Below are 23736 nucleotides of genomic sequence, written 5' to 3' on the forward strand. Positions count from 1 at the left end.
AAAAACACAACAGTATAATCCAATTGCTGCAGGTTTCATTTATGAAGCAACAATAAAGTTCCTTTTCCCCCCCTCCAGAGTGTCCTTTAGGATTTGCTAAGATGTTGTACAAAGTGCCAAAAGAAGGTTAACAGTAGTTACTGTTGCTGGGAAGCTATGAAAGGGTAGCATACTGCAAGCTAGACCCACATGTTTAAAAGCCTGTATTGCAACCATACATACACAGAATTTCCTGTGTGTGAATGCAAGTCCCTGCGCCACTGACATTTGGGCCAGGGCAATTTACTTATTTTTGTAATCCTTTCCCAAAGCTGATGATATATGGTATTTAAAATGGTAGATATAAGACCACTGACCAAACTATTAGCTGCTCTACATCATGCATGCACTGTTTAGAATGTATCTGCCAAGCCCCACTAACACAGTCCCATAGTAGCAAGAGATTCAGCGTACACATAATGTGTTTTTTGGCAGTCCTGTAAAACTAAACAGTTGAGTGTTCGTACTGGGTCCTGAGATAGTCAACTATCATCTGTAGCAGAGATTTTCTGTCTGCAGTCAGTCAGCAAGGAGCAAGGGATTTTTCCCCACTCAGATGGGGTCTTTACCTGTTAACCATGTCTGTGTCACCTCCCGGTTGGATTATTGCAATGTACCCTTCTTGGGGCTACAGTACGACTTTGAAGCTTCAGCTAGTGCAGAATACAGCTGCCTGCTCACTTAGCTGCATTTCTCACAGAAATCACATAGGACACCTGGGTTCTGTGGTGGCTTCCACTTAGTTACTGAGTGTAATTCCACTTTTAATTACTGAAGCCCTGCATGATTTGGGTCCTGGCTAGAGATCAGCTCTCTTCTTGCACATTAACACCCGGTTTTCGTTAGCAGGGCGGTAGGCTGGTAGTTATGCCACCCAATCAAGAGTCTATCTAACATGCACAACCAAATTCCACACCAAAACTGTGGTATTTAGTATTGTAAGATTACCAACATACTAAAAAAATAAGGCTGCAAACAGTAAACAAAGAAACCTGGAAATATTTCCACTGTCTCGCAATATTTCTGTAGTCAAAACATATTCTTAATATAATCTGCACCTTGGGGACAGAGCGCGAAAGACAGTAAGTGGAGTAATATTGTCATCCCTACCTGGTCACTTACAAAGGGAGAGACTGCACAATCCTACACATCTTAGGTGATTTCTAGATTCTCTTTCCCTAATTCGTGAGCCAGGAAGAATTAAAAATATCTGCCTACACTAAGCTAAAGGGAGCCCTCCCCTCACTTCAGACACAACCACAACAAACATTCCCAACAGTCAATGGCTTAATGGAGCACCACTCTGTGGTTATACCCACCACTGGGATTTCATCATGTTGAATTTATTGCAGCTCACATATCAAGTCAAGTCAAAAGGAGGCGTTCAAGATTTGGACAGTTTTTATTTTTTTTTTTTTTTGAGGGGAGAATGTAAAGGACAGGACAGAGTAGGGACTGCTGGGGTATGTTTGTATATTTGTACACCTGCAAACTTGTAGACTCTGAGAAAAAGAAAGTTATAAAAAGAATCAATTCCATTAAATAGCTCTATAAATCAGTTCCACCCAAAAATCAATAGGAAACTACATCTGCTAAATGCTAGGTAACACCCACACTGGGTGGAGTGCAGCTGTCTGTGAAAGCGGCCACGCCAAAGCCCTCAGTAGCTGCTCTTCACCAGGTTACTTGCACGACCTGCAGGGATACTTGTGTTCCCCACATTTCCCCCTCACCCAGCTCTCTGTTGGCCTGCATTTGCTCTATTTTAAACAGAGTACAGAATGGAGCTACAGGGTATATCTGTGCTGGAGCTGGAAGTGCAATTTCCAGCCCAGGTAGGCATGCCGTGCTCTCTCTGATCGAGCTAGGGTGCTAAACACAGAAGTGTAGCCACGGCAGGACGGGCTAGCCACCCCAACAGAACACCATCCAAGACCTCAGCCCTGTCCTCAGGAGGCTACACCTCTCTCCAAGTGTGCAGCCACAGCTGCGTCTCTCTTCTCACCATGCTAGCTCGGTCAGAGCTGGCAATTACACCTCCAGCTCCAGCACAGACATACCAATTGACTAAAGAGGATTCAGTGTCACCCCCACCCCAAAGAGCGGCAGGAGGACACCTTGACCAGAAACACAAAACACACACACACACACGCACCAGTGTTATGCTCTTTTCCTAATAGGCATTGATTCCATGTATCTAGGCACTTGAAACCCTAGTGTTTGAAAGGAGCTTAGGCCTTTAGAAAGAGCTTCCCAACGTATCACATTATAATTAACTCTCTTCCTCCCCACTTTGTGGATAGCTGTTGTCGTTACACCAGGCTGTGGTGTCAGGGGCCAAAGCTCATCCTCCATTTCGGACAGAGGGCTCTGGCTGGCTTGCTGCGGCAGGCTGCTGACACCACCTCACGCTGGCTGCTGTTGTGTGCTAAGTTACGTAATGATTAAAACGGAAACAACTTTTATTTGGCGACAAGGTCTCTGTGCTTGAAAGAGAAGAACACTACAGACACCATAACTCTCCCCAGAGACAAGTGTCCCAATACTAGATGTCAGCCTTCACGTGGTTAGATATCTGCCCATTGATGGTGATTAGCTGCCATGCTCTCACTTTCCAGTTGCGATTTGGCTGCAGCTTCACGGTCTTTTCTACAGGGGAGCAGATGTCTTGCCCCCATCTTTCCTGGCAGTAGAAAGCTCTGTAACTTTCATTTTGTCATGGCACAGCTAGAAGGGTACAGAAAATTCATATTTTATTTCAACCAGCAAGAGATTGACATACTGAATAATTGTACATGCTAACTTTCATTTTATGCACTTCATATCACAAATCGTGTCAAACCAACCTGATAGCTTTCTTTGACAGGGTAACAAGCCTTGTGGATAGGGGGGAAGCTGTGGATGTGGTATATTTTGACTTTAGTAAGGCTTTTGATACTGTCTCGCATGACCTTCTCATAAACAAAATCGGGAAATACAACCTAGATGGAGTTGTTATAAGGCGGGTGCATAACTGATTGAAAAATCATTCCCAGAGAGTAGTTATCAGTGGTTCACAGTCATGCTGGGAGGACATAACGAGTGGGGTTCCGCAGGGATCGGTTCTGTTCAATATCTTCATTAATGATTTAGATAATGGCAGAGAGAGTACACTTACAAAGTTTGTGGACAATCCCAAGCTGGGAGGGGTTGCAAGTGCTTTGGAGGATAGGATTAAAATTCAAAATGATCTGGACAAACTGGAGAAATGGTTTGAAATAAACAGGATGAAATTCAATAAGGACAAATGCAAAGTACTCCGTTTAGGAAGGAACAAATCAGTTGCACACAAACAAAATGGGAAATGACTGCCTAGGAAGGAGTACTGCAGGAAGAGATCTGGAGATCATAGTGGATCACAAGCTAAATATGAGTCAACAGTGTAACGCTGTTGCAAAAAAAAGCAAACGTCATTCTGGGATGTATTAGCAGGAGTATAGTCAAACAAGACATGAGAATTAATTCTTCAGATCTACTCTGTGCTGATTAGGCCTCAACTGGAGTATTATGTCCAGTTCTGGGCGCCACATTTCAGGAAAGATATGGACAGAAGAAGAGCAAAAAAAATGATTAAAGGTCTAGAAAACATGACCTATGACGGAAGATTGAAAAAAAAAAATTGGGTTTGTTTAGTCTGGAGAAGAGAAGACAGAGGGGACATAAAGTTTTATGTACTTGAAAACTGTTGTTACAAGGAAGAGGGAGAACATTTGTTCTTCTTAACCTCTGAGGATAGGATAAGAAGCAATGGGCTTAAATTGCAGCAAGGGCAGTTTAGGTTGGACATTAGGAAAAACTTCCTTACTGTCAGAGTGGAAAAGCACTGGAATAAACTGCCTAGGGAGGTTGTGGAATCTCCATCATTGGGGATTTTTAAGAGCAGGTTGGACAAACACCTGACAGGGATGGTCTAGATAATACTTAGTCCTGCCTTGAGTGCAGGGGACTGGACAAGATGACCTCTCGAGGTCCCTTCCAGTCCTATGATGCTGGGTGCTGCGTGTTTGCCTATTTTCATGCAAAATTTATGAAATTCAGACAAAGTTTTTAAATTGCAAAAGCGAACTTAAGGCTCAATTTTTTCTTTTCATATTTTGTAGTTATCCCAACAGGGAGGCTCTCGTCTGGTGTTATAGATGGGGCCTTATTTAGTTTGGGTCCCAATACTGCCCAGGGAGGGAAAGAGAAGTGGACTGTATGTTGCCTTCCTCTTCGGTTCCATGGCCAAGTGAAGAGCTGATGAGGTCTGTGGGTTGCTGAGATTAGGCCTAAGTATTTATCCCACCAAAGCATCTGGGGCCCTTGTCATGGTCCAGGATGCCAGCATACTAGGTGCTGTACGAACAGAGAACGAGAAGATGGTCCTGGCCCCCAGGGACTTACAAGCTAAGTAATTGCTGCAAGATACTGAGCACCTTCAACTGACTGATGTCAGTGGCATTTGAGGGCATTCAGCATGTTACAGGATCAGGCCCACAGTCACAGGTTCCCCCAAAAGAGATAATCACTAGGCCCTGGATACCCCGGAGGAGGCCAGTCCAGGAACACACAGATGGCACCCTGGTGGGTAGGCTGGATGTTTTTAAGAACAAGAACAAGCATGAATTGTCCGACTGAAGGCTTCAGTTTAACCATTGGCATCCAGCAAGAACGAAGCATATGCACCAACATCAAGCTCTCCTGCTTTCCTAATAGGTAAGAAAAGCAGAAGCAGCAGCAAACGGACACCCCTCACAAACTCCATCTGAACGGTGGTCAGGTATTCTTACAGGCCCAGTGTACCCAGAGCAGTTCAAAACAAAACAGCCTACAGTCTATAGGCACAAGTAAGTGCAGCACACAAAGCACTGTAGGGGACTGTTACAAATGCAACGCTTCATGGAGTAGTTCAGTACGTATTAGATGGCTGGCTGCTCCATATAAAGTGCAGCATGAGACCCAATGCAAATCTGAGTGGAGGAGACAAAACAAGATGACCACAGACAGGAATGAGCACGGTGCTAAGAATGGGAAGGTGCACAGGAGAAAGTAGGGCAGACACGAAGGCAGAGTTGGAAACAGAGGAACATGCAGAATCTGGGGGCTTTGGAAGAAAGGCAAAACTTGACTTTAAAAGACATGGAAAGGGGAAGTCAGCATGGAGATCAGATGGTCAACTGGAATTTAAGAACTGGCATAGTAAAAGAGTTAAGTCATGCACCAAATTGTTTAATAAAAGAGACAGGTCAATTATGAGGACTGCCATAGGAGAACTGGGTTCAGAGGATTGCAAATTATTTGACCATTAAAATTCTCCTCCCAACCCATCTGTCACTCAAGCATCAGAACTTAAATCCCATCTCCATCCACTACAAAGCTAAGCTAAGCTTTCTATGAATGGGATAGAAGTGTTTTTTTTTCAAAACAGTGCATGTTAAACAGCACTACTGTGCTGGTTCAATCTTGGACAGCATATTTTATATATTTATTTATTTTGATAGAACTGGATCAACAAGGTGGCTGACTTCATTCTGTCAATTCCTAGAACAAAAGAAGGGAAACAATACAGAGACTTTTACGAACCAACTTGCTCAAATCCTCAAGCTGCCTACCACCCAAAACAGAACCAATGTTCATTACCAAACAGTTCTAAAATCAAGTGACACTTTCGTGCAGTTGTCCATTGTAGATTCTGCTTTTGAGGGAGAGATTGTTCACTCAAATACCAGTGAATTAGAAACTACTATGCAAGAGAGAGTCCATTTTACTAATTACTGCATAGTGAAGAGTTGCTCTTCTATTAGGGACAACTCCAATTCTGTTGACTCTGGTGCCTTGCAGAATCAGGTCCCATTAGAAAGCCATTCTTAAAACAAGTACAGTAACTCCTCACTTAACATCCCCCCGCTTAATGTTGTTTCGAAGTTACATCGCTGCTCCACTAGGGAACATGCTCGTTTAAAGTTGTACAGTGCTCCCTTATAACATCGTTTGGCTGCCTGCTCTGTCCACTGCTTATAAGATTCTGTGGAAGAGCAGCAACTTTACAAGGGAGCATTGCACAAGTTCCTCTTCTCCGCCTCCTCCCCGCTCCCTCCCTCCCAGTGCTTCCCCCGCTGCCAAACAGTTGTTTGGCGGCAGGTAGGACTCACTGCATCTCCACTCCTGCCCCTCCCTCCCAGAAAGTCCTAGGCACCACCAAACAGCCGTTTGGCAGCAAGGAAGCACGGGGAGGGAGAGGAACGAGGACGCGGTGTGCTCCGGAGAGGGGGTGGAGTGGGGGTGAGAAGAGGTGGGCCTGGAGTGGAGCAGGGACAGGAAAAGGCGGGCCTGGAGCATCCCCCAGCAAAGTCAGTGCCTGTTCTTCTTGGGGGAAGCGGCCGCTGCTGCTGCACAAGGTGCTTTCTAGCGTCCTTGCCTGCAACGGGCTGTGCTTGTGTGGGATAAGTCAGGGGCACCTCCCAACCACAGTACAGTACTGTACAGTATACAATGCCTTTTGTCTGCCCCAAAAAAATTTCCTTGGAACCTAACCCTCTGCATTTACATTAAATCTTATGGGAAAATCGGATTAGTTTAACATCGTTTCACTTAAAGTTGCATTTTTCAGGAACATAACTACAACGTTAAGTGAGGAGTTACTGTAAAGTATCATTTTTTAAAAAGGTGGTTTTTATTTGATACACCAAAGTGATAATGTTTGATTTAAAAAGTTTACCAAGGGGCCTGATTAGCAGGAGAATTGCAAGTAAGATAATTAGTTGTCCATTTCCCTGCCCTTCAAATGAAGGTTTTATGTTCTCATCAAATGTTTCTTTCGCATTATTGTGTGCGGTGTTGTTTTAGCTGTGTTGGTCCCAGGATATTGGGGAGACAACATGGGTGAGATCTTTTATTGGACCAACTTCTGTTGGTGAGAGAGACAAGCTTGCAAGCTTCTCTCTCTCACAACAGAAGAGATATTACCTTGTCTCTCTTCTACATTATGTCAAGTAAGTGTTGCATGTCCTTGAAATTAGGTAGTTTTCGGAGTAAATCCAAAAAACAAAAATCTCTGGGTCCACTGGCACATCAGAGAGAAGAATTTTTGGTAATTCATTGACTAACAAACCTATTCAGGAGGTTTTAGGGTTTTCTTCTTTTTAAAAAAAAAATAAAGACCGACAAGAAGAGCCAGAGACTTACTGAGAATCACTCGTGCCAATCTATTTTACATGGAAGGCACTCTGACATTATGATAATGGGCACAGGACAAAACCCTGAAATGCGTGTGCAGCTGGAAGAATCATGTCTTATCTCAAACCTCTACACTGTGGCCTGAGGCCGACTGGTCGAAGAACAAAATGTGCATAGGGTTAGGACTCGAACATGCCTTCCCCAGACGGTCCCCTGCAGCGTTTGAGCCAGTCCCATTGCTAGAGAGAGGAGGTACAGGGTGCCGCTTCTCAAACTGTCCCCACCACTTCCTCTGCAGCCTCACGAGCAACTGTAATGTCAAAATGGACGCCCCTTTCCGGTCGCAGCTCCCCCTGCTGCAGCACAGGGGAGGGAGAAGAGTGGCGCTGGCTCTACCATCTGCTTCCCAGCCAGGCTCTGGGAGAAAGGAGGAGAGCCGGTCTGAGCTCAGCTGCCTCTGTCTGAGCGTAGGGGCGCACCTAGCAAAGGACAGTTCCCCTCCCGAATAAAGGACAGCCCGGGAAGCAGGAGAGTGGGGACTGAAGTAAGAGAAGCTGAGAACCCACACCCAGTGAAGACTCTCCAATGCTCTGCGCCAGCCCCAATGTGGGTTAAAATGTGCTCCAGACACATGCCCCTTCTCACTTCCTGCACTAGGGACTATGGCGGCTCCACACCTGTTTGAGTCTCCTCCACATTTTGAGAGGATCTCCAGCAGGAAACTTGCAGGTGGTTTTCATTCCCTTTACAGAGCACAGGGAGCAGAACAGGACCGAGAAGCTGTCCCAAAGTATCAACTGTGACCCAGGGACCATTTTGAAATAGTATCTTCAGCTCCTGGCCCAAAAGACTGGACCACACCAAGTGTCAGTTACAAAGTAGGAAAAGTCCACTAGACTTTTGCCTTGGTAGCGTACAAAGCATTCACCCATGTGAGAACCAGGCCTTTGCCAAGAGCCCTCTGCATAAAATTACATTAATAATAATAATAATCCACCAGCAGTTCTCTTTTGTTCAACAGCTGCAATGTCCCCACTCCTTGGACTGGACTGTGCAAGCCTTTACTCCAGCAGAGTCACACTGACTTCCGGAGAAGTGCCCAAACGTTTGCAGAGTCTGACCCTAATCAGTTATCCGTCTTGCACCTATCTGAGCCTTTGGATTACAAGCTCCTTAGGGCCAGGAAGGCGGTCTGGTTTTTGAGTACATTCTATCAGCTGCAAAGTGCTCTGTGTCCATGTGTGGCACTAAGTCTAATTTTTGGTGCAAAGAGCAACTCTATACTCTATCATATGCTCATAGGGGCTTTTTCCACTGAACATTTAGCTCTGACCAACAATTAGTTTGCACTAATTAATTGATTTCTTTATTTTACTGCAAAAGTCGTGTGTTCATATTACCACTTGTTTAATATTCAAACCCTGACTCTAAATTAAAAGAAAAAAAATCAATCTGCAAAGTACGGGCTTGCAGAAATACCTATATGGCACAGCACTGAAGTCCGTGCAATGCCAGGATACCCTTCGCACCTTGGCATTCCCTCCTTCTGGAAGATTTAAGAAGAGTGGGAACTGAAAGTTTTTCCTAGCACAAACATGCCCAATTAGTTTTCAATAATTTACACTAAATTTAGCAGCGACTGGGTTCTCTCTCCCACTGCCAATATATGAGCTCCTGGCCAACACACGAATCACTCCTCCCCCACCTCGTGAGGCGCAGCTCAGTGTGGGGGTGGGGCAATAACATGGCGATTCTTATTTTGGGTGCGGGGGGGGGGGGGGAAGGGGGGAACACTTTCTGAAACTTCCCCTGAATTGCTGCATGCCACAAAGGACAGCTGTTACCTTCTCACTTACAAAAACGTGACCTCAGCCAATCAAGCTACAGCCCTAGGGCTGTAAGATACCCTCTTACTCACCACTTTGACTGGCCAAACCTAGTGAAATAAGGCAGCTTTCCTCTCAACCTCAAACAGGCATGTGCATGGCTATTGCTTCAAGAGGTTTTGGAGGAGGGCAGGGAGAGGAGAGAGGGTGCAGATCAAGCAGTTTCAGAGAGACAGACAAGCATGGGTCTACGTATGATCAGTGAGGAGACAAAGGCGAGTCAGCAAATATTTTGAATAATGTCAGAACATCTGTAAACTGGCTTGGACTTCTCTGGACTCCTGTCCCTTCTCTCTTGTCTAACCAGTTCACTGAGAGCGGGGGGTGGAGTTGGGGGGTGAGATGAACCCCCAAGCGTCTAACACATACTACTGGATGTGCTGGGCTGATTTAGTACACTGCCATCAGTAAAGTCGGGCTCTGCCAGGGATGCAGCTGGTTTCCCTGCCATTAGAGGGGGCGGGGGGATATCATGGGTGGATTTGGTTTCTCAGGACTCTGTTGGATGAGGTTGTATTTCACAAAACCCTACTCACATATGGTTCAAATACAGATCCCACTCATCTGAATCCCCCAGATTCCGGGAGGGGAAAGGAGTCACAAAAGATTGGTTAAGTTTTACAGTTTAGTTTGCTCTACGTGGGGAGGAAATATGTACCATCACACACATTGATGGTGTGACCTGGGTGGGGTTGAGGGGGTGTCGGGGAAATCACAGCATTGCCATATTTCAGATCTGGAAATGCAGGCACAGAGGAGTTAGCACCATCAATCTGACAGTTATGAGGCTTAACTGTTTATAAAGCACTTTGAGATCTTTGGACGAAAATGCTATATAAGGACAAGTATTCTACCACTTCCAACCTGAAACCACCACTGTTTCAATGTAAAGCTACTGTATATATTCCTTTTCCCACAGCCTACAGTTGCTGGCCACACCCCTGAAACAGCTTTCCATTTAACAAACTGCTTCCCACTGCAGTAGTACTGCAAGTTCGAACTGCTTTTCCTTAACAACCAGCTCTCCTTGCAGATATGGGCAACTGAACCAGAAGTGTTAAGCCTGAAATAATTAGGCAGTTTGCACCAGAAGAAGTTAGACAATGGTGGCAGCTATTACTCCTTTCCTTTCATAAAAGATGAAGGAAAAAGCCCAGGAGGTCATCTAGCCCATCTTTCAAATATCATGCCCATTATACAGATGGGGAATCAGAGGCGCGAGTGACTTTCCCAAAATTACACAGCCAGCGAGTGGCAAAGGAATCATTACATCCAAGCCTTTGTTTTAGCCACTAACCAGGGATTCTCAGACTCTTTCCCCGCTGCGTACTGCAAGTTAATGAGATCCCCTTGTAGCTTTCCAAGCATGGACCACCTTGCCTCTAACTGGTGACGGAGTAACAGCACTATGGCAACTACAGCAGCTGATGACATTTAATAACTGGAAATGACGAGTGCCAGCACCAAGTGGCCAGCCAGCTGTCTACTAACCACTATCAAGTGGTCCACAGACCACAGTTTGGGAAACTCTGCATTAGCCCATGCCCTTTCCTTTTCAAGCAGTCCCACCCATTATAACAGGCCAGTATTTTCAAACACCTTCGCAACTTGGATGGATGTAGAGCGCAACACGCATTAAACTGTTCTTCTTGGAGTTCGCTTAAGAGTGCTGCCAACTTGTAAACAGTAGAGTCAGTTTGCTGCCAACACAATTTTGACCTAGAGCAAACGGAAGTGCTTTTCCAAGAATCTCTAAGGCTGTTGAGTCACACTGTATGCTGGCACTGGACCACGTAACCCAAGAGGGGAAAACAAACACAAGAGAAGAAACCACTCCTAGCAGAGGTTAAAGGGGGACAGATGACTGTTTTCAAATTATTCGGGGACATTTCCAGGAAAGAGGTGGTGGTGCAAGAGACTCTTTCCGAAGAGCTATTCACCACAGGGGAACAAAATTGCATTCATATTTTCATCGTTGTGGTAAGGTTAAATAGATTTGATACTCCGGATGGTAAATATTCATGATATTTTGCAACACTGATTTAATAACCGTACAACAGAGCCTAACAAGCCCAACTTACAAGAGGCCTGGATATCAAGTTTTGCATAAGATCATTGACTTAGCCCTTTAGGATGCATTATTATTTGTACTATGGTGGCTCCTAAAGGCCCGCAACTGAGGTCAGAGTCCCATTGTGAAAAGATCTAGTAAAATACAGTCCCTCCTCCAGAGGGCTGAGAGCTAAATAGACAACGGATATCATCCCCATCTTACAGATGGGGAACTGAGGCAGAGAGAAATTAAGTGACTTGCCCTAAGTCACACAGGAAGTATGTGGCAGAGCCACAATTCAAACCCAGATCTCCCAAGTCCCAATCAAGACCATCCAGAAGAGCCGACATACAAGCCACTGGTGCATTCATATGCACCAACTCAGGGCAGAACAAGGTTTTCCCCCTTTTTAAACGAACAACGTCAGACCAGTTATTAAATCAATTCAGCAGGTATAAGAAGCTTTCAGCTTTGGGAAACTTGGGTATAACTGGATTTCAGGTCACAAGTGAAATTACTTTCAAACCAATCCTAAGCAGACATCAGCCTATGAACCTCACAAAGCTACAACACAACTGGCCATCTCTGACGAAAGGAAACCTTTTAAGGACATCACCCACAGGTCAGGATTTAAATGTATGAGCAGAGCTCTGAAAATGCGTATGTGGGAAGTTAATGGATACATTCTCTGTCATACAAACATTGGTAGGCCTGGTCCCTGCCCCAAAACACTTACAGATTTTTCTTTGAAAAATAGGTTGTGTCATGTCTGAAACATCAGAGTATCAAGAGCTTTCTGAAAATGGACAACAGGTTTTTTCAGAGACTCAGAGTTTAATTCAAAAATATTCCCCACAAACACTGCTCTGAACTCTTTATTGGACAAAAGGAAAGGTTTCATAGGGTCAGACAAAACTCAGATGGGACAGTGGCATACTGACAGCACGTGGAAAGACTAAAATAAGCATGATGATTTTAGTCCTGTATGACGGTATCTTCTTGTGGCACATTGAAGACTGGATCCATGTACAATGAATGCTTCTTTTATTTAAAAGAAAAAAGAAAAGCTACAAACATACATTTCATGAGTGAGAATTTTCTGTATACCTAGGTGAAGGCAATTTAGGGGTGAGCTGGGCTTGCAAAATGTCAAGCAGCATAGTAAATTAACTTGTGTGTTGTGGCATTTCCAATGGCCACCATATCATGCATCACTTTTAAAACCCAGAGTTGTAAAAGCAAAGGGAAACAAGGAGAAGTCTATGGCCAGCAGAGTTAAGGACAATATACTTTAAAAAACTCCTTATTAGAAACAAAAAGAATCCAAACAATGGTATTGTCCACTGGTAGAAATTATAGAATTATAATGCAGAAAAGGTAGAAGGTTTCAATAAGTATTTCTGTTCTGCATTCGGAGGAGGAGATAATGTAGTCATCATCGGACGACACTCTTTCCATTGCACTAGTATCTCAGAAGGACATTAAACAGCCACCACTAAGGGGACAGAAGCTTCTCTTTTACCAACAGAAGTTGGTCCAATAAAAGATATTACCTCCCCCACCATGTGTCTCATATCTTGGGATCCACACAGCTGCAATGCCACAAACAGCAGCTACTAAAGTTAGACATCTTTAAAATCAGCAGATTCAGATAATTTGCATCTAAGAATTTTAAAAGAGCTGGCTGAGGAGCTTGCTGGACTGTTAATGTTTGATTTTCAGTAAATTGTGGAATGCTGGGAAATTTCAAAAGACTGGAGGAAAGCTAATGTGACAATATTTAAGAAGGGTAAACTGGATGACGTGAGTAATTATAGGTCTTTCAGTCGGACATTGATCCTGGGCAAGGTAGTGGAGAAGCTGATATGGGACTAGATTAATTAAGAATTAAAGGGGTGATAATATTGTTAATGCTACAGGGGTTTGTGGAAAACAGAGCCCATCAAATTAACTTGATTTTTTTTTTAAATGAGATTACAAGTTTGGTTGATAAAAGGTAATAACGTTTATGTAATATACTTAGACTTCTGAAAGGCATTTGGTATAGCACAACATTTTGATTAAAAAACTAGAAAGATATAAAATGAACATGGCACATGTTAAGTGGATTAAAAACTGGCTAACTGATCAATCTTAAAATAACTGTAAACAGAGAATCACCATTGAGGAGGTGCTTCTGGAGGTTTCCCCAGTGAGCAATATTTGGCCCTCATCTGTATAACATGTGCGTGACAGACCTGGAAGAAAATAAAATCATCACTGATAAAGTTTGAAGATATCACAAAAATTAGAGGAGTGGTAAATAATGCAGAGGACAAGTCACTGACAGAGCGATCTGGTTCACTTGGTAAACTGGGTACAACCAAACTATGCATTTTAATATGGCTGCATGTAAAAAGTATGTAACAAAGAACATAGGCCATACTTATAAGATGGGAAACTCTCTCCAGGGAAGCAGTCATTCAGAATAAGATGTGGGGGGACATTGTGGATAATCAGCTGAACGTGAGCTCCCACTGCAATGCTATGACCAAAAGGGCTAATGAAATTCATGGATACATAAATAGGGGAACCTCGAGTAGGAGCAGAGATGTTTTCACCTCTGTATTTGGCACTGGTGGAATACTGTGTCCAGTTCTGATGTCCAAAATTCAAGGAGGGTGTTGATAAATTGGACAGGGTTCCAGGAAGAGCTATGAGGATGATTACAGTATTAGAAAACACGTCTTATAGTGACAGATTGAGCTTGTTCAGTCTACTTAGCTAAACAAAGAGGGAGTTAATAGGTGACTGGATTACAGTCTACAAGTATGTACATGGGGAACAAATATTTAATAATGGGCTCTTCAATCTAGCAGAGGAAGGTCTGACACGATCCAGTGCTAGAAGCTGAAGCTAGACTAATTCAGACTGTAAATAAGACACATTTTTGGGTGGTGGTGTTTTGTTTTGTTTTTTAAACCAATGAGGCTAGTTAACCATTGGAACAATTTACCAAGGTTCATGGTGGATTCTCCACCAAGGACAATTTTTAAATCAAGATTGGACGTTTTTCCTAAAAGATCTGCTCTAGGAATTATTTTGGGGAAGTTCTATGGCCTGTGTTCTACAGGAGGTCAGACAAGATGACAATGGTCCCTTCTGGCCTTAGAATATAAGAAGAGCTGCTTTGGTTTGCTAAGTTCATGTATCATTGAAAGTTACCCCTTCTTCCGTTACCTAAGAGACTGAAGGATAGATAATGCCTCAGGCCAGCCTGCTAAAGCGCAATGCTTTCTACCTCTCTCAGCCAGAGGATGAGCTAGGGCAACAGTAGAAAGTTTTTAAAACCTAGTCCTGCCAGACAACACCTGCTTTAGCTAACGGGTGGAATCACACCTAGCTCTTGGACAGCACTATCAATATATCTGAAAGCTTTCTGCAAAGGAAGCAAAAACGAATAATGATGCATCCCAATTTTAGGTCCAGTGGTATTAGGAAAATGATCCACTGATGACAATGTTTTTCAGACTTGGACTTCCTGCTTTTCTGTAAACAGTTTTCACCGCCAGCTGAATTGACAGAGTAGGGAGACAGAATGGATCAGTATCTCCATCATGCTGGCTGTTGAGCCTGGTAGAACATCAACACTGTAACAGAAAGCGTGATGGAGATGAACAGTTTGTTCCAGCTATGCTAGCAACAGAAACCCATTCAGCACTGGCTGAGGTGGCTCCATTTCTGACTACCATTTTCTACAACAGATCTGTTCACTAGCAGAGACAGGGCCTTCGGCTCTCAGGTTACAATTTTAGTTACTGTGTAAGTGCAGCCTTGTCTCTTCAAGTCCTGCAACATACATTTCAGGTTGCCTGATGGGCAAGAGATGTAGGCTTGGGTAAATCAGATTCCCCACTGCTTTCCAAACTTTTTCAGTAACTCAGATCTGCAAGTAGAGCCCTTGTTTGGGATCTGCAATTACCAGGATCACTCTCCACCCCTTCCTCCTCAAACAATACGGGCTCTAGGAAGGCACTAGGGTTGTCATTTCAATAATGCAAAACCCTGTTGCTTCCACTCCAGAACAGCTGACTGCAGGTGCATAGTAGGCTGTGCTTATTAACAAAATAGGAAATTGGAGATATAGAAAGAAAACACTGGGGATTAATCCTGGATTGCAGTTTGTGGCCAACACTGGGCCTCCATCCAAACACCGATGACAAGGAGCGAAGTTTTCTCCCACCTGTCACTTAAAGCAGGTACAATTATTGCAGTGTTGTAGTCTCTCTCCCCTACAGCTATTGTGACAATCACTTTTATATCAGTTTCACATTCATGATGAGCTCATTATTTTGTTTGTTTCTTGTTTTGCCAACAACCAGCAATGGAGGGTGAATTCTCCTTCCACAAAATTGCGAATTAAAAAAAAAAAAAGTGACTAACTCTTACAAATTTTGACAGCTAGCTGCTAATGCACACATTCTTCAGGGAAAATATTCTGGTCTTCAAATTGGCATTCTGGTGGAAGTTTGATGGGCCAATTTAACAGGAAAACGCAACTTTAAAGAATATTTTGAGGCAGATTTTGAACTACTCCAGGCAGAAGAAAAAATAATTACATGTACCATTGCGGCAGCTTAAAATAGTTGCTTCAGCACCGAAGCTGCAGAGCAGGAGACAAATCTCTATCACAATGCACTATCCCTGAAATGGAGAGTGTATTGTAAACTCACTTAAGCAGCCTCAGTGATACAGTCAGTCCTTTTCAATCACAGCCAACCCAACGGGACAAGGCTTTTCAGATATTTTTCTCAAAAATATTCTTCCGCTTGTAGTTGGGCCAGGACTCTGGTGTTGTAAGCAATTCCACAGCTGAGCCCTGTTAATTCTTCTCCAAGCCCAGCAGGGTAGGCATGTCCACTGATGCTGAAATGGTCCCCCTTCTCACTGAGCTTTGCCTGTCACAGTACAGCCTACGTAATGGCTGCATTGCAAATGCAATTCCATTTTCTCCCACTCTGAGACTATATCTGCTGTGGTGTTGAAACCCAGGGACTCACTTTGTGGCAAGTATTGTTGACTGCCATTAAATCACAAGATGCAGCAGCAGCTTTGGGGTACAATGAATCGTTAAGTTACAATAAAGTCTAATTTTGCTAGTGTACCAAAAGTTTGGTGTCCTGTGGTAGGGAAACTGAAGACCATCTTTCTAGCAGTACCACGACCTGCTATCTATCAAGCCACGATACAGCCATCAAAAGACAGCAGTGCAAAACACCATAAACAATGCAAATAGGAATTCTGATTCTAAAGCAACTATGCATCCACTAAAAAGCATTATCCTATTTCTCTATACCTATTAGCCAGAAGTATGGATGGGAATCAAAACAGAGCTATGCATTCCATTTTCTACAAGGGCAAAAGAATTAGTAATATGCAATTTAGATTTATCACTACAAGCTTTAAAAATGCTGGAATCTAAGAACTCGCAGCAACACCCTTTAGTCAAAATTTGGATTTTCAAATCTGAACAGTATTTTTGAATTGCAGTGGTTTGGGGGGCTTTTCAATCCATTCCACACCAAAACAGATTAGCCATAAAAAAAAAAAAATTAAAAAAAAGTACCATGATGCTAATGAAAGTAAATTGAGCCATGCACCTTCTAGGACTGATGCCTCCCCTCACCCCCTTTATCCTTTCACTCATTGGCCTCTGCCAAACAATTCAGTACGGCCACTGCAACACAGCACATGATAGCAAGTGCTTCAAGCATCTTACGATATTTATTACTATCTACAGGTCTATAAGTCATTTTGCACAGCAACGTATGTGGACACTAACATGAGTTATTGCATTAAAGATGTAAATCTCTCCCAGATCTTTGGCAAGAGAGTTGTTTTTAAAGGGGGGAGGGGGGATATAATTATGTATTTTTTCTACATTTCACCCAGAATAGAGAGGATACACTAAGAGAACAAGTGCTATAGGCTCACACTCACTCCCTTTTGCACCCCACCACACTTAGATCAAACAATATATTTTAGACCCCAGAGAACAAGGTATTTATGGTTGGTGTCTTCTACCCACATTTGAATGGAAAGTAACAAATGTAAGCAGCCGTTTATTCTTAATGCTGATCTCCCCTATAACTAAAATGATATGCCAGTGGCAGGTGGCAAGTTTGAGGGGGGATGGGAGTTGTTTCTTTTCTTTCTTTCCTTTTAATAAATATAACAACAAAGGGCAGCCAGATTTGACCTAATGGGTCAACCATCAAGAGTTAAACTGATTTAAATAATTAGACCTAGAATGTCAGGCACCACCACAAATAATTGCTCCTAATGCTTTTAGGATTAGATTGCTAATGAAAAGGCACAAAAAAGAGGCCACTTGCAGTTGTGGAAATAAGTCAATTTTCCTTTCATATGTCATTTTCTCCATGCAGAGCTGCTGTGATATGATCCTAAGGAGCCATTTATGGTTCCCTCTCCAGAACTGCTGCGGCATAAGCAATAGCTTTAAGTCACAAAAAATTCGGACAGTGCTATTTATATGTACAGTGCATTTATTAAACATAAAAATTAAATATTTTTGTTCAAAGTTCAGGATGTTTTTTCAGTGAAAACCATGAGGAGTAGCATATTGTTATCTCCCTTAGTTGGTATATAAATTCCACCAGATTATTCAAAGAGCATTTTGCAGTATTTTAAGCTTCCTTCAATCAAAAGATAAAAACAGTCATTTTGTAATAAATTGTGTTCTTATTGGTTTTTGGCTTGTTGCATGAATATATTCCCTAATTAAGTAGTATCCAGTGGGATCTGAGTAGCCCTCTGGTACATACTTGGTTTCATATATAATTCATTAATTTTATGTAGAGCTATATACACCCTTACGCTCACAGACACTGAATGCAAAGTTACAGCTCTCTCAGTAACAAGAGGTAGCGGTTTTATTTTGTTTCTAAATGGCAAGTTTTCCTAGCAAAAAGTTCGCAGAAGTTATAAAAATCCCAGAGTATATTATAGGGTACACAAAAGACTCCAAGCTGCGCCTAAATAAAAGGCGCTCTGCTCGCATTAGCGACGAACCGACTAGCTACTCTCTCTGCACTGTATCCAGCACTGCTGTGAAATGACCAAATAAGAGCGCCCAGCTGGCAGCACTGATAAAGGGATAAACAGACATGCTGGAAAACCCTCCACCCCTCGCTCAGATGCCCACTTCTACGTGGGACAAGTGCAGACCGAAGTAAATTATTGACTTCTCCCCTCTCGCACCGGTCACGATCAGCTCGGACTGGGTGTTTACCACACGCACCGAACTGCGGCGAGCATAATGGGCGCCTCGGAGATCGCCCCGCAGCAGCTGCCGAGCGTGGTCATTTCCCGGGCGCGAGAGGTTTTCATTCAGAATTCGGCCGGGCTAAAAGATTCACTCACACGTCTCACCATTCTTATTGATCTGGGAAGAGGGAGCCCACGTAAGCCTCAGAGCCCCCATTGAGAAAAAGAAGAGTTCACGGCTTCGTCATGGGGATCCCACCGGGTCTTGCTTTGTAACCGAGGGGAGAGGGGGTATGGTATACAGCTGAAAGGGGGGGGGGGGAGAGAAGCCCCACTCGATGGCAGATAAAATGTTACCCTCCGGTCTGATTTAACAGCAGCTTGGCCAGGTTTTAAATCTTTTCCCCAGGTAGTTCGTACACTAAAGGGACTGGGGGGGGGGGCGCACCGGGAAGCCGGGTCCTAGCGAGCCCCAAACAGTGGGGCTGCGTAGTATCCTCTGCTCCGTCCATTGCATTGGAGACGGCGCAATCGGTAACAAAAGCCAGAGACCCCCCCCACACACACACAAACACACACAGTAGCAGCGGCGGCTCCGTCCCTCCTTGATCTCAGGGCGGTGGGGAGGAGGAGATGGGGCAAAAGTTCAATGCGATCCCACTGAGCGGTAGGGGTGCGTGTTTGGGGGAAGGGGTAAGCTTTATGGGGAGGAAACCTGGCCTCCGGGCTCCGGAGAGCGGCATGGGAAGAAGAACAGTGGCCGGCGATTGCCACCCCTATCTCGACCTCCCTCCTGAGCGCTCCGGGGGGAGGGGAGGGTGGAAATTGGTGGACCTGAGGGGGGGGGAGATATTCATGGGAACCCCTAGCACAATACAGGCAAACGCAAAACACGCCCCCACCCCAATGCACTGCACCCTCCCTGCCCAAGAATGGCTCAACCGCGATCTCCACGCAGGGGGCGGGGAGGGGGCTGGGGCAGCTAGCGACTCCGGGGGCTGCTGGTCCCCCTTGGCTCCTCCAGGCAGCAGCTGCCGCAACCTCCCCGCTGCCCCCTCCCCCCGACCGCTAGGCATCGAGCAAAAGGGGCAGAGCACCCGGGGAGGGGGAGCAAAAAGTTTCCAGCCGCTGCCACCAAATAACAGCGATTTACCATCCAGCGATCCATCCAAATTCACCCCCTTCCCCGCCCCCTTCCCATGCAGCAGGGGCAGCACATGGGGGGAGAGAGCAGCGGCTGCCAGACACGGGCACTGCAAGGCAGGGGACCCCCCCCCACGCCCCTGTGCGTGGGCCCCCCCATTGCACCCGAGCAGTGGGCACATAAAGAGCACGGGGCAGCAGGGCTGGGCGGAGAGCCCCGAGCAGCAGCCGCTGGGCTGGAGTCTGCCGCGTCCGGCCCCCGGGCGGAGAGCCCCGGGCCCTCCACGGCTACTTTGCCTCGTTACCTGTTTTCTGTTTTATTGTACGGGCAGCCGCGGCTTTGCTCCCCTTCCCCTTCGGCTCTCGGGCTATACCAGCCTGTTCCTCATCTCACAGCCTTCCTCCCAGCGCCATCTTGCAAGCTTGTGACGTTGGGAGCTGCTCACCCCTGACCCACATTTGAATAGAAGCCAAAATGAAAAAAAAAAAAGGGGGGGGGGAAGAAAAGAAAAGGAGGAGAGGGGGGAAGAGAGAGGGAGAGGGGGAAGAACAAAAAGAAAGAGAAGGAGAGAGAGAAAGGCAACAGCCAAGCAAGTGCTGCGCCAATAACACATCAGCTCCTGCCCTCTTGCCAGCTAGTTTAGTAATAAGCAATTTCCTGCTTTTGCAATAAATGTTGCAGCAGCAGCGCTGGGAGAGAGGGACAGCGAGCTTTGTAATTCCCATTAAAGGACGCAGGCTTCCCCCACCCCCCTCCCCTACCACCCACACCTCCGAATTCAACCCCGGAATCCTAGCACTCGTTTATGGCAATCTAAATATCGCTACTCACGCTCTGATTTTCAGCGATTAGAAAGGCATTTGTGAAGATTATTTCCCCCTCTCCTAGTGAGATCTAGACTGTGTCTGTAAAATAATTATAGGGACTATAACCTGTAAATGTGTTGAGATTTTCTTTTAAAAAAATTAGTTTCATGCTGTATGCAAAACCAGAAAATTTTACAATGCAATCTGTATGTTATTCGTTTATTACCATTACTTATTTGTTAAGCACTGCCAGTATGTTCTGTATCATACAAGACAGCAATAGAGACATAGCCCTTGCCCCAAGGACTCAATAGGAATTTAAGATTTCTTTTATTTATTGGAACTGTATTGGAGGAGAAAGTTGTTTGGGATTTACATCCCCAGTCCTGCAAGCATTGACACGTGTTTAATTTTACACACATGAGTAATTCCCTTGAACAAAATGGGACTAAGTGCTTAAATTGAGCATGTGCATAATTTTTTTAGGATTAGGGCTTTAATTTTAAAATTTTTGAACGGCTAGATAAGTGTCAACTTTTCCACATTGATGAGCATGGCCAGCAACATGCATGTAATGCTGAATAGGAATAATATTTAGTATTACATTTTCAAATGTGTTACATTTTCCAAATGCTATACGGAACTTAACTAATTAACCTCTAATAATGAAGCAACATATATGACCACATATTATGGCAATTAGATATAAGATTCTTTTGCTCTGACACAGAAATAATTGGAATATTTGCAAGTGTGAGATAACGTTTTCTTTTATTTGATATGTTATATATTTATTAATAAAGGAGGAAATTATTGTGCCAAGGGGGTTTTGCCTCTCAGAAGTAAAGTCCTCAATATCGCCCAGGACCCAAGTCCCTTTTACATTGGGCAGGGTGATGACATTACTGAAGTTGATCCTATAATTTGTAATGTCTCTGAGAATTTGATGGTAGCCCTGGCAATATCAAGTATTTCAGGGGCTTCTTGTGCAGATCCAGGCAGTTAAGCTCCATCATAGCCCCACAGCCTATATTAGCCTTGTCTGATAATAAAGTTCCTTTCATAGTTGCTCACCTGGGGTTTTTGCCACAGAGGTCTCAGTCCCACCATAGGGGCCTGAATAGACAAATAAAGATAAGAGAGATCACAACCGAGTGTCAGAAGGGTCTGGACCTGCAGTACTCTCACCATACCCTCAGTAAAGAGCAGAAAACCTCCGCTGTGGAGAGAACAGCAGATCTGACTGTGAGTGCAAGACACAGCAAATTATATCTAGATCAGTTCAAGATTCCTGCCTCACTGATGCTCACAGAGAAATGGTGATGGGAGTGGTTCCCAACTATATTTTAAAGCTAGTGGCCTTGCAAAAAGCTAGAGAGGTGCGGGGAACCATCTTACTCCATGCTGTGCTGGAGGAGTCATAGGAGAATGCCCAACCTTTGTGGCATGTGAACTAAGCAGGGAAGAGAGACCAATCTGGAAGCTGTTTTAGCCAAGTTTAGAAATTACTTTCATCCAAAATCTCCATAGGACCCTCCGTTCTGGACACACCCACTCTAAGGAAATGGAGACCTGGTCAAATACCTAATGGAGCTGAGACAAAAAACTATACATTAGGAGGTTGGCACGGTGGAAAATGCTATGATAGGACACAAATCTGTGTTCAGCTTAATATATACATTAGAGTTATATGGCTAAAGAGGGGCTAATGAGAACACCAGACTTGGCCCTTCCATTAAAACTGTGGATAGCTGAGAATCTGCTGGAACAAGTAGGGCACAGGCTATGACCACACCTCCATCTGAACAAGACTTACAGGCATACAAGAGAGATACCAAGATACTTATAGTGTGTCCAAACAAGGCACACAGCCATGGATGTTGCCATCCAAACAGACAGTGCGCCCAAAACACATCCACTGTGGGCATGTCTAGCATTGGGTACAACATGTGCCAAGTAAAAGTACTACTCAGGCATGGACAGCAGCAATGTCAGGGCCAAGACCAAATGAGAAAGACAACTCTGGCATAAATACATTGTTCCTGGGGATTGTGGTGTGGCACATATGAGTAAGTTGGACTAGATGACCTCCTGAGGTCCCTTCCAACCCTGATATTCTATGATTCTAAGTTTTGAGAGATGGTTGGTACTCAGTGATATCTTGAGGAGGACAACCATTCCAGTTCTAATCAGATACTGGTGCTTATAACAGTTATTTTTATATATATATATATATATGCTGCAGTAGCCCGCTGAGGCCCCAATCAGGATCGGAGCCCTTTGTGCCAGGTGCTGTACAGACACATACAAAGACACTGACCTTGTCCTGTGGATGGTGGTGAATATGTTGAAGACACTGGATCTGATGCAAGTACAACAAACAGATTTCATCCTAGTAGTGTATTAATAGTTCAGAATAGAACCTGAAGAGCTAGATAACCTGACTGGAATTATATCCCCTACTCACATTAGTCTCCAGCCCTTCCTCATAAACGTCTCAGTGACGCTGTTTCTGAGCAGAGAAGCATCTGTGGACCTTAATATTAAATACAAGATGGAGGCGCTGCAGGCAAAATTGGTAGATGAAACCTCAGAGGGTTTTCAGGGCTGTAGTAAGTTGAAAGGCACCTGCCACGCATGGATGGACTTTAAAGCACCTCCAGCCTTTCAAAGCTATGCTGATGGCTGGCTTATGCTCATGGAGGAGGACATTGCTGTGATGTGTAGAGTTGAATCCCTACCCTGTGGGTCAGCAGTGAAGCCCTCACAGAAAAGAACATGTCACTGCAGAAAGTAAAGAGGACTCCGGAGCTGGTGTGCCCCTGTGCCCTGACAGCCATTCAGCACCACCGCTCCCAGCGGCAGTGGATGTCCAGTGCCACCTAGCAGGCAAAGCAGTTGTTTACAATAGTGAATGAAAAGGGTGGGTATGGGTGAGTTAAACTCGGCATCGGCTAGTACTGTGTTCTCTTTCTGCACCTTCTAGTGCAGGTGCAGATTTAAATAATCACTTTTTGCAGTTAGACAGCAAGGGAAATTTTCCAGCAGTGAAACTTCCAGAGAGGTACAAGAGAGCCACTTCATTGGCTTTTTGCAATGTCTTTATTGCAGGTGCAACACAGAAAATAATCTGACTGCAAAGGTCGGCAGGGTATAAAATGCACAAAGGAAGAAAATTTTGAACTAAATCAGGAATAAAATGCAGTTCTAGGAAGGAAGCAAAGTACGGGGGCAAATAATCATACCACCAAAGGTTTCACTGAAAGGAAAATACAGGCAATTGCTAACCTACCAGCTCCACAAAGACAAGAAGTGGCTACAGCAGTTTCTAGGCATGGTCTGCTACCT

General features: G+C 44.4%; 1 protein-coding gene across 3 annotated transcripts in view; it reads right to left on the reverse strand.

The window, feature by feature from the left end:
- Window positions 1-20205, reverse strand: part of HIC2 (HIC ZBTB transcriptional repressor 2) — a 95499-nt gene extending 75294 nt beyond the window's left edge. Inside the window, exons 1-3 of one of the 3 annotated variants that reach the window (XR_013348057.1) lie at window positions 19887-20205; window positions 13333-13409; window positions 2484-2766 (exon numbers count right to left, since the gene is read on the reverse strand). The gene's annotated coding sequence lies outside the window, so the exon portion shown is untranslated. Of the gene's footprint in view, window positions 1-2483; window positions 2767-13332; window positions 13410-19886 lie in introns of those variants that run through there. The other 2 variants (XR_013348056.1, XM_077835055.1) reach the window with 2 other exon arrangements.
- Between the last annotated feature and the right edge of the window lie 3531 nt (window positions 20206-23736).

The sequence above is a fragment of the Eretmochelys imbricata genome, chromosome 15, assembly GCF_965152235.1.
Source record: "Eretmochelys imbricata isolate rEreImb1 chromosome 15, rEreImb1.hap1, whole genome shotgun sequence".
In the NCBI taxonomy this organism is placed as follows: Eukaryota; Metazoa; Chordata; order Testudines; family Cheloniidae; genus Eretmochelys; species Eretmochelys imbricata.